The sequence below is a fragment of the Oxyura jamaicensis genome, chromosome 12, assembly GCF_011077185.1.
Source record: "Oxyura jamaicensis isolate SHBP4307 breed ruddy duck chromosome 12, BPBGC_Ojam_1.0, whole genome shotgun sequence".
NCBI lineage: Eukaryota > Metazoa > Chordata > Aves > Anseriformes > Anatidae > Oxyura > Oxyura jamaicensis.
Genome location: NC_048904.1, coordinates 18074219 through 18093119, shown reverse-complemented (window position 1 = coordinate 18093119; position 18901 = coordinate 18074219). Strand labels below are relative to the sequence as shown.

General features: G+C 40.1%; 1 long non-coding RNA gene across 1 annotated transcript in view; it reads right to left on the bottom strand.

Annotated features, from left to right (window-relative positions):
- Nucleotides 1-18901, bottom strand: part of LOC118173196 — a 76641-nt gene that overhangs the window by 41771 nt on the left and 15969 nt on the right. Inside the window, exon 2 of the long non-coding RNA XR_004754080.1 lies at nucleotides 18118-18203. This is a non-coding gene — a long non-coding RNA (uncharacterized LOC118173196). The remainder of the gene's footprint in view (nucleotides 1-18117; nucleotides 18204-18901) is intronic.

Genomic DNA, 18901 nt, shown 5'->3' with positions numbered 1-18901 from the left:
TATTGCAGAAATATACTACTTGCAGGAACAAATTCCCCAGATTTGTGTATAAAAGCTTCTATTACCAACAATAAAAATGGCTGGGTTAAAAATCTCATACTGTATCTCCCTCAGCAGTTGCCTTAAAAAAATAAAATTTAAAAAAAAGCCTAATACAGATGATGATCCATCTGTGTATATGGTGACTATAACAACAACTTCCATAGCCACCAAAGCACAAAACCAAACTACCCTTCAATTCAGAAGGTAACCTGCATGTCTTCTGCCACAGCCCCATGTTTGTGAAGATCTCCAAAGCACAGTATTTTGATCAGCTGGCTGGTACGCCATCTATTAATGGGTTAACAAAAAGATAAGCACATGCTGCCCTCCCCTCCTTGCACTGCAGTGCCAACATTTTCCATACAAGGGCTGAAAAATATGACAAGTGACAGCTGTAATGGGATGGACAGGTGTCTGATTACAGATAATGTTATTGTTTACTAAGCCACATCTGAGCTTCCTTCAAACGAGCAGGTAAAGAAAACAGCTAAGCAGGTTGTAATTCAGAAAGACAGATCTTTTTTAAAAGAGAACTCTTGACTCCACATTTAATCAAGGTAAGCTAGATTATGAGCAGTCGGGCAGCCCAGCGTGCGATATGTGCTATTAATAATACATCAAATAAGCTCTGGGAACTTCCTGCTAAAATCATTATTCACAAGCAAGTTTATTGAAAATTTGATCAAAATAAAGAACAAGTATGTAGCTTAAGAATGTGTTACATGAAACATGAAGGCTGAGTGTAGTACCTGAAGCATCAACTCTTACATATGCCCATAATATGAGATACATCAAGAGCCCATTTTTCAGAACACAGATATGATGCATGAACATTAGCTCTTACATCTGAAAAGTAAAGGTTAGACAATATCTTATAACTCATTTCTCAAAACCAGGTGAAATTAAATGAGAGTACTTTAATAGTTACCCCATGTTTCCCAATTGCTTAAAAATCAAAAGGATAGCGCTTGGTTTGTTCGGAACACCAGTACCATTCCGAGCAGGAAACTCATCATAATCTGATTTTGGAGTTGCGCTCTTGTTTTGATGGATATGCTTCTTGAAATTATTGTCAGCATCCCAAATGCTGCAGGGGAGTAATGAGTTTTATCTGATTTCAGTCAGAAGTGAGATTTGTGTATATCATTCTCCTGACTAGACAGAAATAAATTAACTTATCACAGTACTTGGGAGTCTACAAAACTAGCTTCTGTAGAACTGCTGATTCCCCACGTGAGCACTGGGTCTGTCTATCCCAAAGAGAAGCCTGTTATCAAAACACCCGACCCAGCTGGCTCTGCAGCGACGCAGGGCAATCCCATCAGAGTGCATTGAAGCTGGAGGCAGGACCGGAACGCAGCCACGCTGCTGTGAGCTGCACCCAGCTGTGAGGGACCAAACTAAAGTCACTGGCTTACTGTAGAAATATCATGGTAACGGTGCATTTCAGCCATTATTCACCGGGATCATATGTCACGTGAGAAAATAAAAAGCTCTAAATTTCTTTGCCAATTGTCAGAGATATCAAGGACCTTTTTCACACATTGATTTTTGGGTGTTATTTACTTTACAACAGTAGGAATATCCCTTTGCATGTTCCAGATATAAGGAAGCTAAAGAAGTAATCTATATGAGCGTAAGACAGGATATTGAACTAGATTCCCTGAAGCAGAAGTCACTGGCATAGAGGTAATATTTCAGAAGGATGGAATTGATTTCTGACCTAGTACTTTAGCATCCCACATTCATGAGCGCTCATATTGGAAGAAAACAAGTCGATACGAGAGGCATATGAGATTTAAAAGGCTACAGAGTACAGTAGGATAACAATGGATAATTTACACGTGATGCTTAATAAGCAACTGCAGAAAAGCCAGAAAAGCTAGCCTTTCCTTTTGCCTGTGCCCAGTGCAGCTTTTCTTTTCCTTTACAGGTACAAAGTGAATTTTATAGGGTGATCTCAATAAAGCTAAGTCAGGCTACCAGCTAACTGTCAGGAACACACCTCTGGTTGTTGTGAGCCATGAAACTTCCTAGCAGGACAGGATATTTATTCTCACAAGTGCATTTTATTAGCCAGTAACAGCAGCAACTAAGGGGTATCCAAGTGAAAGTGTGTAAAGCTTGCTTTTGCCAGTTCAAATGGGTTGGGTTGGTCTGACAGCTGCCTCTTTAGGGAAGGGCTGTACTTCCTTCGGTTCAGCATCCCTATTTAAAGGACAGATTCCCGCATGCCCAAATGGAAAAGTTGCAGGGAAGTTATGCACCACAGTGAGGCTTTCTTGAACTGAGCAATGTGTTTCAGTGTCAGAGAATACATGCTAAATGGGAACAGCACTAGTGGACCATTTTACTGCTTTCTGTGGCACTCACCACTTCTGTTCCTGGTTCTTCCTCAGTAAATCTTGATCAATGACAGCCTTTTCAATTTTATCTCAGTCTCAGCCTCTCAGGATTTGTAAATTAAAAAATAAATAAATAAAATTAAAAACACCACTAAAAGAACAGTCTTAGTTACCTTTCTCTGATTTGTCAAAATAATCAAAAGAGCTCATAAAAGAGTAAGTAAAAGGACGGCTCTGAGTAACGTCACTGCTATTCAGCACTAATAGTTCACTTAAATCAAATCCCAATCTTATACTAAAAAGCTTCATTTTACTTCTTTAAGTAAACCTATATACTAACAATGCCAAGTATTGTCAGATTAAAATATGAGACAAATTAACCCTCATTAAGAAAATGCACCTGCAACACAGCCTACCAACTGTGAAAAAGCAACTGTTCACGAGATTTGCATTCGTATTGTCTTCACCCCTCATTAAACAGCCCCGCTGAATTTCGCTGATCAGCCACTGGCTGCTCTGTGTTCGGCAGGAGACATCTCTTTGGAATCATGGCAATTATGGAAAATCAAATGATTTGCTCAAAACAAAAAGAGCCAGTCGTTTATAAAAGTCATCATTCCTTCCTGCTTTTTAAAAGAAAACTTTATTCAAGAAATGTCTCTAGCTACAAAGAATATTTTAAAAATTGGGATGACAACTTTCTAAATTTTGGTTAGGATTTTATTTTTGAGTAAGGAGAAGCAAAAAAATACATAAAATACTAGATGGAAACATCACTACGACTCAACATAAGGGCTGTAGAAGAAAGACCACCAGCTCCAAGACCTAATCCAGACAGAAGTGTTTTCAAGCTGCTTTCACAAAGACTAATGCAAAAACTTTATATTGGCATAAAACATTGCCCTGCACACCATTCACTTTCACCAGTTTCTGAAGGCATGAAGGTACAAATAAAGTAATAAAAGCAAAGGTGAAGCAGCCCAGGCTTTGCTACTCATTTAAGCTGTGCAGTTAGCAGCGTACTAATGAAAAGGCTGTCAAACCATTTGAATGCTTCCAACCATAATAATCAGAAGAACACAATTATCTATAATACATTTAAACAAAAATAACTTGATCAGATGCTCTATTTGTTTCTGCTACATTTTGTACATATTGAGAGCACCACATTTTAGCTCGTGGTTTGAGAAATACGGAATCAGGACCCAACTAAGAAATATGGATATCAGACAACAAAGTGATGGGTGCTAGGAAAAAGTAGGTAAAAAATCTCAACCAGGTTACTTGGAGCACCGGAGCAGTTCCACTTCAGTGTGAACAGAAATAGTTATCTTTTAATTTCATAGTTAATTCAGAACTTTAAAAACAATTAGTTTGGTTGCTTTTGTGCATTCCTCCCCATCCCCAGCATCCTTTCCAATGTCAGTTCAGAGTTAAAATGTCACACTCATCTCTTTGAGACATCTCAAAGAGATGACACCTGTATTAGTAATCCCATCAGAGTACCTGTAAGACACCTGCATTACCAGCTCCAAGTTTACAACCTCTTTCAGCACAGAAATGGGACTACGTGGTGAGTAAGTGGTCACCAACGTTTGAAACAACACCTACAAAACGTTGCAGCCAGGCTTCAAGTTCGGAGCCATACAGAGAAGCCACCTGGGAATCGGTGAAAGAGAAGTAGGAGGAAACGAGGAGGCTTAGCTATGATATTCACATCTCACCTGCTCCGACAGCCCAGCCTAAGTCAAGCAACTGGCACATAGCAAAATTGTGCAGATGGCCAGACATCCGTATCTGGCCCATAGCACTTCCATTGCACCCTTGCCAAATACCCAGCCAAAGAAGTCGGTGTCCTTCAGCCAAACTCCGGCACAGAGCACAGTTCAGTTGTAGTAATTCTCTGCAAGAGACTCGTTGCTTCAATCTGAGCCGTCCTACTCAGTGCGTCAACCAAATCTGAGCCATTCAGCTTATTTTTTGTGGTTTCCTGTATAACTGGTGTTAGGCTAATAGCTGGAATTATTTTGGCACAGACCTTCTAGAGATGGGGCTCCTATACATCCCTGATCTCTGTTGGCTGCACATCACCGAGGTCTCCTGCGATGCTCAGCTTCAGGTAAGCCAAGTTCTGAAGCCACGTCTGGATCTGAGCCTTCCCCAAGTATTTCAAGCAAAAGTGACCAGCTACAGAAATCCAATGCAGAATCTGAGATAAGCTAATCTAATGCCTTAAAAAATAACAATTACAAACAAAGGCCTGGCTAGCTGTGTTATGGCCATTTCATTGCGCTATGCCTGTCCTTCCATAGCATCCCCAGGGCTCTGGTAATATACTTTCTTTCCCCAGGGAAATCTCACTGCCCAAGGTGATTTTGTAACGACAAAGCACGATGAAAGCCAAACGCCGACATCCTCTCTAACTGGGCTCAGTAACGGCTTTGTTGCGTTGAAGAGGAGCAAAAGTTGTTCTTTATTGCAAATATAGCTTGGTCTGCCAGAGTGGTCTGCGATTGACGGAGGACCTTCCAAAACTTTGATTTAGAAAGAACAGAAGGTTGCTGGTGTTCTATAAGAATGCCTAGAGGGGGTGAGGCAAGAGTCCACTGAGTCCTCTGCCCTGCCCACCAACAGACATTGAGGAAAGATGAAAACGACATATGACGTGTGTAGTGATACTTCTGGTTACCCCTCTCTGGGTCAGGTACGCCAGACCCAGCCTCCCTGTACCTCACAGCCCACCATGGTTTCCTTTTTTCGCTCCCTTTCACACATCATATTAAACACAAAGTTAGCCTTTGGACACGGGCTGCTAAACATCTACATACAGCTGCAAGCACGCGTGCCTACGTCCTTCGTTGACAAACCCAGCACAGAGAGCCTCCTCCGCTGACTGCCAACGGAAAGATAATGCCTCACAGACCTCATTTGATTTCTTTGTGTGCGTTTTCTCCCTTCAACTCATAGCATAATTAAACCGAAAGATTTAATACTCATGGATCATTGGGTGGGGGGAATTATTCCTCGTTGATTTTCAACTTACTCAACAAACCCTGCTAACCCTAAGGTCATCCATCAACTGAATGGTTATGTTATACATTATCCAGGACAGACAAAGGAAAATTCTTATGTAATTCTCCATCAAGAAGTGCTATATTCTCTGTAGTTTTTAAATATATTATTCATGTACATCTCATATGGCAGAGTCACAAAGATAATGTATCAGGCATGAAAAATGTATCACTGTCCATGTGATACATCTATGCTGGAATCAAATGTGAATTATTTTTTTATTTAAATAAAAGATGTTGTACAGACATTCTATACCTCTCTAGTAATACTGAGATATTATATTCATACAGCCAGAACCTGCTGTTGCCATGTATTAGGCCGTTCCAAATAACTTGCAGTCATTTCTGTTCCAGGCCTGCAAATTACAGTTAAGCAATTATTTAGGAAAACCTTGTCTTGATCTAAAGCCCTCACATGAACATGTCACCTGATTGTTCCAGTGTTTAATTATCTGTATATTTTCCTACATGGTCGACCATGGTAGAAGCATACCAGACTTAGAGAAGTCACCACACGTTTCTCCATTATTACGACACTCTTGTGGAGGAGATGCAAATGTATTTTCATATTTCTAGATGTGGTCAGTTTTTCAAAACTAAATGCCACAAGGAAATGTAGTAGCCTGCACTTCAAACACAGGTGAATTTCCTTGGTACTGCTTCTCGCAACAGAAATGCAGACTAGACCATGCCTATGAAAAAGAACATGACAAACGGCTCCAGGAGAGAGTGAGAACTACCTCTTGTCAGATGCCCCTCAGAAAGCCAGACCACACTACTGCAAAGCACACAGTAACAGCACAGCCAGGTGCAGTAAGAAGCTCAAGGGACCAAGAAGCTGAAGAGTGAAGACTTGGCAGGTACTTAGAAGCTGCAGTTATCACAAAAGCCTCTCCAAAGGTCAAGTATGATATTGCAGGGCCAGCCAAGCCAAGCTCTTACTTCCCTTCAGTTCTGCCAGTTTCCTGCGGCAGTCCTGCTTGGACAAGGTCACATCCTAATTCTACTGCTGCATTGCTGTTACTGCTGTTACCTCAGCGCCTACCTGAGTGACTCTGAATGTTCATCTCTGTTCTGTCATAGGTGGTTTTGGACTACATCTATATGAACCTAGAGATTGTAAGAGTGAAAATAACACACCTAAGAATGCAGTAACCTCTATTTCCTCGGCAGTCTTGAATGTGAGGCTGGATTCTATAGTGGCATGCCAGAGCCCAAACGCAACCTGTGCTAAGAACACTTCAGTTGTATGCAGATTTTAAATTCCCTCTTACTGATCCGTGAAGCAAAATTTCTAGCAGAGGCCACATGTACGTGGTTGTCTTGGCCAAAATGAAGGTGCAATGAAGCTATGGGGTAAGTAATAAGACAAAGACAAGAAATATTCAAAGATCAAACAAGATGTAAACAGGTAAACACTCTCAGACCTCTGAACTGACACAAAAAGTGGTCTACACAAGTTCTTTAAAAAAAATCAGTTGAACTATCAAGAAAATTAGAGGTCAGCAAATGAACTTAGTACAGGAGAAATCCTAGTGGAGGATACATACCATGATGTTAAGTCTCATACGACATACTGTTCAAAGAAGTCTGATTTTTGTCCAAGATCCTGAGCAGAGCTACAGAAGCAGTAAAACACACACTGCAGCTAAGTACCTGCTGATGGGCATAATTAGATATGTTTCACTCTGCACATTCTCTTTTCAAAATGCTGCACTGGCAATCTCATCTTAATAACTCTACTCTTTGTTCAGCAGCACCTTTGGCACGCAGCCCAGTGAAAAGTAGGAAATAACTTGGAAAAAATGTTAACATAACAGAAAAACACAGCTATAAAACCATTCATCTCCCTCTCCCAAGTGCCATGGTGACCTGCTGTATGTGCACAGCCTGAATGTTTCTATTCCCCTCCTGGGAACCCATGACAGATAAAAGCTGCTCTTTTGCCTTTGCAGAAGCCCAAGTGACCAGTGTAGTTTTAGTTTATTCTGGAACTAACATCCCTTTTTACAGGTTATTCCTCCTCCAAGCGTCCATTTGAACCTCTTTGTGCAATTCTAACCTTTCTGAAACATTCTTGGATGCCAGAAATTGCATTGTGCAACCCATGACCCGGATCTACACAGAATTTGATGATTCACAGGACAAAATGATTTGACACGTAACCTGAGTCCTCCCTTCGCCTGCTGAGATCACAGATCAGCAGTTCACCTTGCATTTTCAGCAGTGTCAGGAATAGAACCAAATATTCAGGTACCTGGAGCTGCTTAGAGAAGCAGCCACTTGTGTACTGCAACAACCCTAATTCCTGAGAAGTATCACCCCGAGTTCAGCTTGCCAAGCCTGATATCCGCAACTAGCAGATTCTTACTGTAAACAAAACCCATATTATGTGGAGCATACTTCAACATTTAAGTCGATGCAATTTTTTTATTGTATATATCATGGTTACTTGCATAAAAAGTGCAAATCTTTTTGTTTTTCCAAAGATCTCATTCTGGCCCCATCGTGGCCTTTATAAATTAATCTGCTGTTTGTGTATGCCAAGAATAATTTTAAAATCCCATAAATTGTGAAATAAAGCACTATGGAATGAATGATAGATCATACCATTTTACCACTCTGGTGAAAACTAAACTTTCTCAAGATCACACTGACAGCCATGGAAGCTGTGCAAACACTGCAGTTTGCAAATGAATAGCCTCTACATATCAAACCCATAAATGCGTGCTCCTCTGTACAGAAACTTACCATTAGATTATTTGTTTTTCCACACAAGCCATCCTTTGCTGATATCCATGAAAGATACAAGATATTCTTTTTATTTTTTTTTCCCCCCTCCCCTTTTTAAGTTCTGGTTTCTTTTCTCTCAAGTGCTCCAACAAGCAAGACTCTCCTATATATCTATCCTCCCCTAGAACCACAACCTTAATAGTCATCTCCCTGGTGCTCTAACCCACAAAACTTTTTCACACCTTGCATGTGATGACAAACTGGTTTGTCTGAGTGACCTGTCTAGGCAGATTTGCAGCCTCAAGACAGATTGCAGTTAGAATCCAGAGAATGGACAAAAAAAAAAAAAAATGGTCATTTATGCTTTGTAACTAGAAAAAGTAACACTAGGAAACAGATAGCTGATAATACAGTTCATGCTACGACTCCCGTAACTAAAACGGCCAAACAACCATTAAATTATCCTCTACAATTAATTTCTCTTTGTATCCAAGCAAAGCTCTGCTGAGCTTGATCTGAAGGTACAGAGACAGGTGGCTGCCAATGAGAAAATCATCCATGGCAATCATGCTACCATGATGACATCCAAGATCGTGATACTGAAAACTAGCATGAAATCACCATTTTGTCACTCGGAGGTCAGAAGATAATAGGTGAATAATTGGTGCAGTTGTAAGTGACCACCCAAGCTTTACTGATTAGCTTTTTCCAGAGAGCGCAACCACAATACCCATTACAAAAAAACAGGATGATGAAATAAAGTTTGTAGGTTATAACAGCTCTGAAGAGATGGCAGAGTCAGATGATTATGTAAGAAATATAACATTGGAGATGCTTAATTGCACTGGCTTCATTCCCATAGCCCACTCTGCCAATGGATGAGTAAATCACCTGAAAAGTATGAAAACACTAAAGACGCAGAACCACCACTCCGTGACAAACTCAGACCTTTTTCTATCTTACCTCATCCTCAGTGACATTGCTACAGACAGCCACAACGTGACTCATTCTACCCAGGAAAAGTTTCTTAACACCAGTTTATATTCTAATATGGCTGAATTTTTTAAAATAACAACTGAGTTATCAACAGCACCGAAGTAATTAGCTGTAGATTAGGTTTTCCTAGTACCTTAGAGCACCCAACTCTTACTGAATTTCAGAGGGATGTGATTACCTCAGGCACTTTTGAGAATATCAGTCTTCACTCTTGCTGTATTCCTAATATGATTTGAGGAGGAAAATCATCTTCACTGACAATGCTGTCCAGGTTTCCAAGTGTTCCACAGTATTTAGTTGATAAGTTTTGAGTTCACATTCTTAAAAAATACAGTTTTGAAAATCATTTCAGTAGCTTGGGAACTGAAACTGTTTTCAGGAGTTATCTGGCAGTTAAAAGCCTAAAACTAATGAAAAGTCAATACTACTCAAGTATTGTTGAACATTTCATTCACATGTCAGTAGCATCCCAACTTGGATTTGGAACACAATGATCTTCAATTTCATACTCAAAGACTGAGGATATTTAGTAAATAAATCTTCACTGAAGACATTACTAAAATCAGCAAAAATACACCAAGGCACAGATTTAGATACTATTACCTGAAAGGCAAGTGTGCAAGCCAGATGACACTATCCTCTTACAAAATTTCATAATTCCCCTTAGCTTGTGTGTTGTTTCTATGCTAATTGTGCTACCTCTCGGCGTAGAGATGGTTTATAGCAAGAGATGCTTTTAGCAAATTTCAAGGTACAATTTGCTGCAGTAATTGCAGGACAGCAAATTGGTAACAAAGACTAAGTTAAGCAAAACATGCTAGTAAGAGGTCTTTTACAGAGTAAAGCTCTCCTCAGCTTTAAATAATAGCAGCAAGAACTATTATCTCAGACACCTACAGCAGGAACATCCTTCACGTGTAATTATATGTTTAGCAGCACTGTGGGTAACAGAAAGCAGACCTCTGGAGCCTGCAAGTGCCACAAAAAGCAAAGATAAAACATTACCAGTCTTCATAATCCTTCCAAATATGAGGATCTGTCTTACCCTAAATTCCACATATTTCCTCACCACAGTGGTTTATTTGTTTTGTGTTCTTGTTGTTGTTGTTTGTTTGTTTGTTTTAAAGCCACCACTGGTATTATGCTTCCCCATCATGTCTGCCAGGCCCCTAAAACTCAGTTTCCAAGAACCACTTTCCTAATATCAGATTCAACCATTTCAGTTAGTGTTTGATTAAGGATTTCTCCCTAACCACATTCAAAGGGTTGAACATCACCTTTTGTTCTCATTCTATAGCTGATTTTGGTGAATGATCAATAGAATGATCATTGGAATGTGAACAGTGCCAGAAGAGTAACAAACGCAGTCAGTGACAGACAGGAAAGTGAACAAGCCTGCTGGATGCAGAGACACTATCACATCTGTGCATCTAGGGGTTGGCAGAGCAAGGGTACTTGGTGAGGAACGGTCTCTGGCTTTTGCTGTGCTGGCTTTCTTTGTTCCTTCTTGCCCAAACCATTACACAGCTTCTGTATTCTTTGAGCATTATAATTGGCACAGATACCCACATCTGTCCTCTCTCACTTATTGCTCTTAGCATTACTTTAGTGCCCAGGGGCTCTGTTCTGACTCAGCGTTTCCACTGAGCAGGACCCTGCACAAAAAAGGCAGAAGAGAACCACTGTGCATGCCCTGCAAAGGGCACCACTTAAAGTGCAAGTTAGGAGTCAGCAGATGTTCAGGGTGCAGCAATCCACAGCCCAGGAGCACACTACATCTGATCTCATGTTTCTAAACCTATTACCTGTACAGTAAGTGGCACGCGTGCATGCACCAGGAATGAGCATACCTAATGGGCAGCTAGTTTAGCTCGCAGGCTGAAAAACTTGCCAGAAGTGGAGGCATTGGCTGATCAGGTGTCCAGGGTGCTGAAAAGGCCTGTACAGCAAGGAGTGAGAAAGTACCAACAGGTTGTAGAACATTAAATGAAGTAAATCTAGAGAGAAATATTTGTAATCATGGAATGAAAATTCAAATTGTATCCTTTGTGCTTTTGTGTCATGCTACTTTTTCACTCTCCTTAGATACCCTTCCTCACCTTTGATTTTATAGGTGCATAAAAGATGAAGAATACCATTTAATTATCAATTTTGGTAACAGGAACTGAAAATATTCAGGTTGAAAATGCCCTGAACACTTTTGAAGCCCAAAAAGTAAACCTGAAAAATTCTACAAGGAAAAAAAAAAATCCAAAACAAAAAAATACACCAAATATAGAAGCAGGTCCAGGCTACTGAGTTAACAGTTTTTGCCTTCAGTTTCAGAAGGATGTTTTTTTTTCTTTGCATTCATTATACACAGTATTATCAAGTACTTTCCAGCACACACTAGAAATAATCCAGCTGCTTTTTATCTATTCAAAGGGCAAAAGCCCAATAGCATACAGCAATAACACAGGAAAGTGGTATTGATTGATGGCACAATATACTAAATTCAAAAAATGCCCTCATTTGGCTATATTCCATTCCCCTCTGACATAAAAATGAAGAAGGAGCCAAGGCAAAGGAATCATGAAGGACAACAAAAGATATCTTGACTGAACTCAGACACTGGCACCGCATTAGTCCAAGAGACATGAATAGTTACTTGCAAAGTCTATGGCAGGCAGGGATGGGAAAGCCACAGGTCAGCCTTCGGCATTTCTTGCTCTGCAATGGTTTATTTAGAAGCCCTGGTTGCTCTCATTTTGCCATTTTAAAGGAAAGCCTGTCAAGTCTGGTAGATTTTACAAAGGAGTCACAAGAGAAGTGCTTGGATTTTGTAACTTGGAGGGGAAAAAATTCCAGGGGTAGGATTTTAGGAATACCAAACTCAGCCACAGCCAGCGTTTCTAACTCGAGTTCAGCTTCTCATGGAGGTACCAAATAACGCTGCTAGTGTTGAGAGCATTAGCGCTGCAGTGGGACATGGTGGCTGCTGAACATTAGAGTAAGTGTCCCTATGTTCTTCTATATCCAAAAAGTCACAGGTTTCTTCATTATTTTACATGGGGGAAGCGTCATCCATAGGTTACTTTGGAAAACAAACACTTTCAGACTTTGGAATGGGTGAAACTCCAGTGTTCGCTTTAGATTTAAGTTATTACTCTTTAATAGGAAATCCAATACAAGCACAGACACTTAATTACTTATGAATCGGTCCTCTATAAATATTAGACCATACATTAGGTTCTTTGAAAGCAATTCTTCTGCTTCCTGAGGTCTAGTGAAGAATAACTTGCAATAAAACAGCAGTATGCCACAGCATAAAGGCCTTCATATTTTACCAGAGCTAAGAGAATGAAAGATTCAGATGCTTTAAATCCTCCTTGACATTAAAAATCTTGGGAAAGAAATCTATATAGAGACCAATATACAAACTCCTTTATGATAAGAGCTCTGCTGCTTTCAGACCACTATTGTACTAAGTTTAGTACTCAAAGTCTCCTAGCAGGGGACAAAGCCTCACTCTCCAAAATTAAAAATTTTAAATTTAGAAGCCAGAAGAGTTCTGATAAGCTCTAGACAGGTCAGACTAGATTCAGACCCTTGTTATTTTAAATGTGCCACTTAATAACTACCGAAGTATCAGTGACAGATGGAACAAGCTGCATCAGCAGGGTAGCAACTGGACTGCCAGCCTCCAGAGGGATATTTAGCTACAGACGGGCACATGTGTAGCAGGAGCCTTCAAGTACCATTTGCACCATGCTATGAATCTTCATCTTGTAAGGGATCTGAACAGAAGCGACACTTGGCATTTCACCGTTCTCTGAAGACTTAGGTGTTCTCTCACAAAACACTATAAATCTCCAGCAAGGGAAGAAACATATTTAGTAATTAACCTCCACTGGGACTTTAACATTGACCACTAGCAAACTCTGTAAAGCGCTGGAGATTGATCAACACAACCGCCTTGCTGACAGGTGGGCTTGCCGAGGGACAGCCCAAGCAACAACAGACCATGGGACTCAGCGTAATGTTCTTCAACGCCTCGTTTACTTGGAGGAGTGGCAACAGTCTTAGTTTCTATGGCACTCATGGCATCCAGCTGGCAAAAAGGTACATGTCTAGTTACTATTGAACTTGTACGCCCAGTATTCATACCATGAACTTATGCTGATAGCTTGAGTTTCCCTGTAAGACCTGAATAAGACTGGCCATGAAACCAGCATCGTAAGTTACAAGTCATCACAAATCAAAGAATGCGTACAATTCTCCTTCCCCCATCATCCACGCAGAATTGTGCTCATCTCACAAGAATCTCCTTCATCTACATGAGAAAATAATCCCATTCAAAAATGTAAATAAAAAACCCCATGATATCTTCTAAGATGAACAAACATGAGCTGCCATCATCTTTTAATTCTACCTGAAACTGTATACTTCAGTTGTAGTGACACTGAATTTGATCTTACAGCATCCTGTTAGAAGAATAAAGGTTACAAAAGTAGTTAAGAACGCCCCTTTATAGCTCATCATCAAACCACTGCCAGTTATTTTAATCACAGTTAATGTCATCTGCTGTCAGAAGAGATTTTTATAATGTGCTGTCACCAAGATTAGAAGTGTAGCAGCAATTTTATATTTGTGTTTAGGCTATGGAGGAAATTTTTATCACCTAAAAACATCCAAGAAAATTACTAACTTGTGTGTGTGTGCTTACAAAGGAGTGAAATGAGATATTTCAATTTCCTCAGTAGTGGGGTGGAAAGGTAAAGGAACAGTTGCATATTTTTGTCCATTTCAATAAATAAATAAATAAATAAAAACACCCCTAAGTGAATTTTAATGTGTACAAAAAACCTGAGTGCTTCTACTATATAATCTTGTCTTGGAATTAGGGACCTGTTAAAGTGAGGCACAGCAACATTCTTAATAAAACCATTGTCTTGGAGGGAGAGAAGCTTTAGTGCATTTCAGGACTTCATCAATGCATTCTGGAAAAAAAGCAGCAAACTGATGCACATGGGAAGTTGTTGTTTTTCCAGGCTACTTTCAGAAAATTATTTTTATTTAGCTGTATTGTCTGTCAATATTCCTGAGCAAAGATCACTTCCACTATCACCAAGCATCGGTCACATCCTGCCACATCCCACTGACAACAAAATGCAGAGCGAGTAGTAGGGAATACAGGGCAGAACTTCTCAGATCCTTCTGCGACAAGGTACATCAGTTGCTAACAAGTGCACACGTTTACCAAGCACTTGTCTTGGTCATACAGCAGCAGCATCATATTGGTCTTACCGCAGATAGCGCATACAAGGACTCCCCAGTCAGCTGAGTTCATGATATGCTGATTTTTCTCATTTATGATGATCTCACTAATTTTCAACAGAGTTACTCCCATTAACAAAGTTAAAATCTTGCAGGTATTTGCAGAATCCGGGCAGTAGACTAAACTCACGGGATAGGGGATGATTTTTTTTTTTTAATTAAGTGTGTGAACAGTGCAATGAAACCTCAATTAAGATCTCTAGAGACTAGAAACATCCAAGTAATAAAGCCTCAATGGTGATGTAGCTTGCCATGTGCAGTTGGCACGTTAGATCCCAGCACACCAGTTAATTATTTTGATTTACAAGAACACACATGCTTACTAGTGGGAAGGGTTTTGAGCTGCCCTTATTGAATGAACAGTAGTCTGTGCACTTCACAGGCTGTGGCAATATTCAAATCACATTTCAAATGAATTATCATATGGTAGCATTTTGGTCTGGCTTCCCCTCTCCGCTCCCACTTTCTCCCACACTCCATGTTCCATTGATTAGAAGTTAACGAAGCTCTGACTCTACAGAACTTCCTCTACGATTCAAGTCAGAAGTATGACCAGGCAAAATTTGAGACAAATTCTAGATAAACATCACACACGTTCACTACAGCTACAAACCTGACACTCAGGCCATGTTCACCCTGGTTTATGAATCTTTGAGTAAACTATGGCCAAGTTTCAAAGAAATATAGACTAAAGCTGTCCTGAAGTCCCAGTGCAAGGGATTTCAAGTGCTTTGGGCAGAAGGCACAAAACTAAACCAGAAGCCGTGCCTTTTTTTTTTTTTTACCCAGCAAATTCCACTAAATTTCAGTTCAGATAAAACCTTAAACCCAAAAATGAGAGTCTGGAAAAATCTCCCCAAAACCAGGGGAAAAATGCCTTGTCCCAGATCAAGCAGACATCTGAAGACCTGGTTTCACAAAGCCCCATTAACCATATTAAGGCAGAAACTAACAGACCCTTGCTGGGTAAATTGCTGCTGACAGTTGGAGCTTTTCCAATGAAAATGTCTTATAAGCAATAGGGACATCTCAAATGAGAAGGATATTGGAAATCCTGCTCTGAAACAGCTGCTATTTCTCATGTTATCACCCACTTGGGAACTCATGTCCTTGCACAAAACACATTTTGCATGAGTAAGCCACGGAGCTGGGTCTGGAGCACTCAGAACAGTGGAAGTGACTCACAGTCTAGGCTCATATGTGACCCATTTGGTTTCCCCTGAAAGAACCCATGCCAGCCACGGATTTGGCATGAAACTGCCCAAAGCCTGACTATCAAATACTTTAATGATTTATGATGAACCTATACAGGCCTAAGTTCCTCCATGCCATTCATCATCTCTGCTTTTGTGCACAACAGAATTGGGGTAACAGGATCAGAAAGGCCTTTGGGAAGCAGGCAGGATTTTTCCCTTCCCAATGAAGTAATCACTAGGAATACCAGCACGTGCTTACATCCCTCATCCTGTACACAGCTTTCAAACTGAAGTGCAAAGCTTTCTGTGGTTAATCATGTATTTTAAATTTTGTCCTTTCTGTAACTGAGGTATTTTTTCTCTGTTTTCCTGGATTAGTAGCTTAGGAAACTGTATATTTAGCTCTTCTTATTATAGAGGCACAATGGAATGGAAGTCTCATTCCTATTTCTCTCTCACCCACAGCTTAAACACAATTAACTTTTCATTTGATGCATTCTTCCTGTCTGCACTCATAACGCTCCCCCAGGAAATGAGAACCAATAAGTCCTCCCCGAGAGTAGAAGAGCAGGGTACTGACCAAATATTGTATAATGATATATTATAGGCATATGGGAAAAAAAAGTTAATTAAAGACCACAGCTATCCTTTGGGAAAATGTTTAATATATTAGGCTCTTGGAGCAGAACAATGCAACATAAACAAACCCTCCCTTTTCAGAAACTGTGAATACCCACGTTTGGAAAAAAAAAAAAAATCCAGCACTATTATTATTGGTCATAGGCTATATTTATGTCTAATAAGATACGCAAAGATCACACCTTCATGAACACCATCATGACATTTTTCCACACAGAAGAAAAATGGAAGTTTGAATCACATGAAGGGAAATCCTAAACATATAGTCTACGTGCCAGCAGGTTTGATGACAAGAGAGAAATGCCTTACCCAAACCACAAAACAGGGGGAACATGCTTTGCAGCAGGGTCTGAGACCCTGGCTGGAAGAAAACAATCCAAACTTCCTACACAGTTTCACAGCAACCCAGGTATCCCTGCTCAGTGGGCCAGTGGCTATGTCTGACACACAGATCCCAGCCAGGAAAAAAAAAAAAAAAAGAGAGAGAGAAAGAGAAAAAGACTACACGCTCAAAAGCAGAAAGCACAGGAGAGACCTGTGAGGATGCAAGTTACAGTGAAACACACCTGCTTCCAGCCTTGGGGAGGGCACACAACATGAATAATTGACAGCATTTACGGTTTACCTTCAGTTTCAAAATTCAAGCCAGAAACATCACAGAACTCTGAAGTTGTGTGTTCAGTGTAAATGAAGAATAAATACAGTTAGAGAATGGCTGCAGCTACACACTTGAACTGTGAGCTTTTTCTTTTTAAAATCACATGTAACATGCAGCTTGCTGTACTTAACGTACTTCCTTAACTGGGACACCTGGCACTTTTTAGATCCTGCCATAAAATTTAAGTGATGTGTACAGCTTCCCCCCCAGATTCTTATTTTCACCAATAGATCTTAGAATACTTTATTTTAATGGGTATTTTACAGGAGGGAGAATGACAACATAGCCCACTGGGGTACTGCCAAAGCTGTCATTTTTGTCTAAATCGTAAGTCTGTGCTGTATCTTATACGCAATGCTACCAGCTCTAATGAAGAGGTCAACCTTTAAATAGGGTACTTGTGGTACTACCAGCAGTGTTAGGCAGGCACCTCAAAGGAATGTCCTTCTTGGTATTTGTTTGGAGACTTTAAAAAAAAATCTCCTCCCACACAAACTCCATAATCTGTACATGTACCATTTTTTCTTGGTTCTTAAAAGTAAACACATACATTTGCAACTGGGCCACCCACAATCTGAAACAAGAGTCATTTGTCTGAATAGACAGCAAGAAAAGCAGTCTCTGTGTTAAAAACACGCATGTATATTCTGTATGTTTGAAGTCAGAGCTCCTCTCTGAACAGAGCTATTGTACCTATGATTTATCAGACAACATATTGGTATTTACTTTTGCAATTACAAGCACCTTTTCCAATAACACTCAGATGATTGTTTCTTAAAAACAACCTCACATGAAAGGAATAATAAGCACAAAATGATGTTTCATTAAGACCACTAAAGAAATTTTATTAGCAGTTCCATCAGATTTAACTAGCATCTTTAGTATATGCACGTGGCTATGTATAATCTTTGTCAGATTTGTCAGCTTTTGATGGATGTTTTCACTCTCACAGTGTTATTATTACTCCTATAGAGTAATACCGGCAGCAGGGACCTATAGTTTATTAGACCTTGTGTTGCATCTGCCACAGTGCCCTGGGGCTGGCGTATAGTCATCTAATCCAAATAATACTCCTTGCAATTACACTTGATTGTTAACTGTATATATTCAGTTCCACTTACGTTTGACTGTTGTTCTCTGAGGTTTTCTTCAGACGAGCCATGCTTGAGCTCCCAGGCAGTAGGTGGGATAATCCAGATAATTAGAACTGAAATGCAGAGTAAAAATTATATTAATTGAAATAGTTACTAGAAGATTAAAACATCATTGGCAACACAGACCAACAGCATGGCTTTGAAACATTTTGGTCACACGTCTTAAAGGCAGCAGGTTAAAAACTTAACTTGGTACCACATGCTAATGCCACCCCAGTACAGCAGTCCTTCAAGAATTAAACCAAGGCAAGCGCACCTACTGCTCTGCAGTGCAGTTAGCTTCTTGTTGCGGAATAGGGGCAATAACTAAGAAGAGGAACCAACCCATCTGCAGCATTTGAATGGAGGTTGTGGAGCTGCTTTGTGGCAGCAGAAAGAATTCTCTCACTTGCCACTAAATATGGCTGCTCTGAATGCATAAGAATAAAAATGCAGTTTTGTACAAAGGAGAAAGAAGAATTCACGTTCTTTTATTTGCAGCAAAGTGACAGCATGCAAGCCAAAAGGCAGGAACATGGAAGAGAGGAACTAATGACAACACTTGCTTTCATTATCAAGTCAGAAAGCTCTTTGCCACAAGCCAGGTAAGCTTCTGCCTCAGGTACAGCAAAGAATCAACAAAAGCCAGAGACAGGAAAACAAGCATTTGCCACTATCAAATTATTTTGTCAAGTTATGCTTAAGGGTTGATTGATGCACTTTAACATCAAATAGCATTAAGTTTGGAAGCTCTCTGAGATGCGTAGTCATC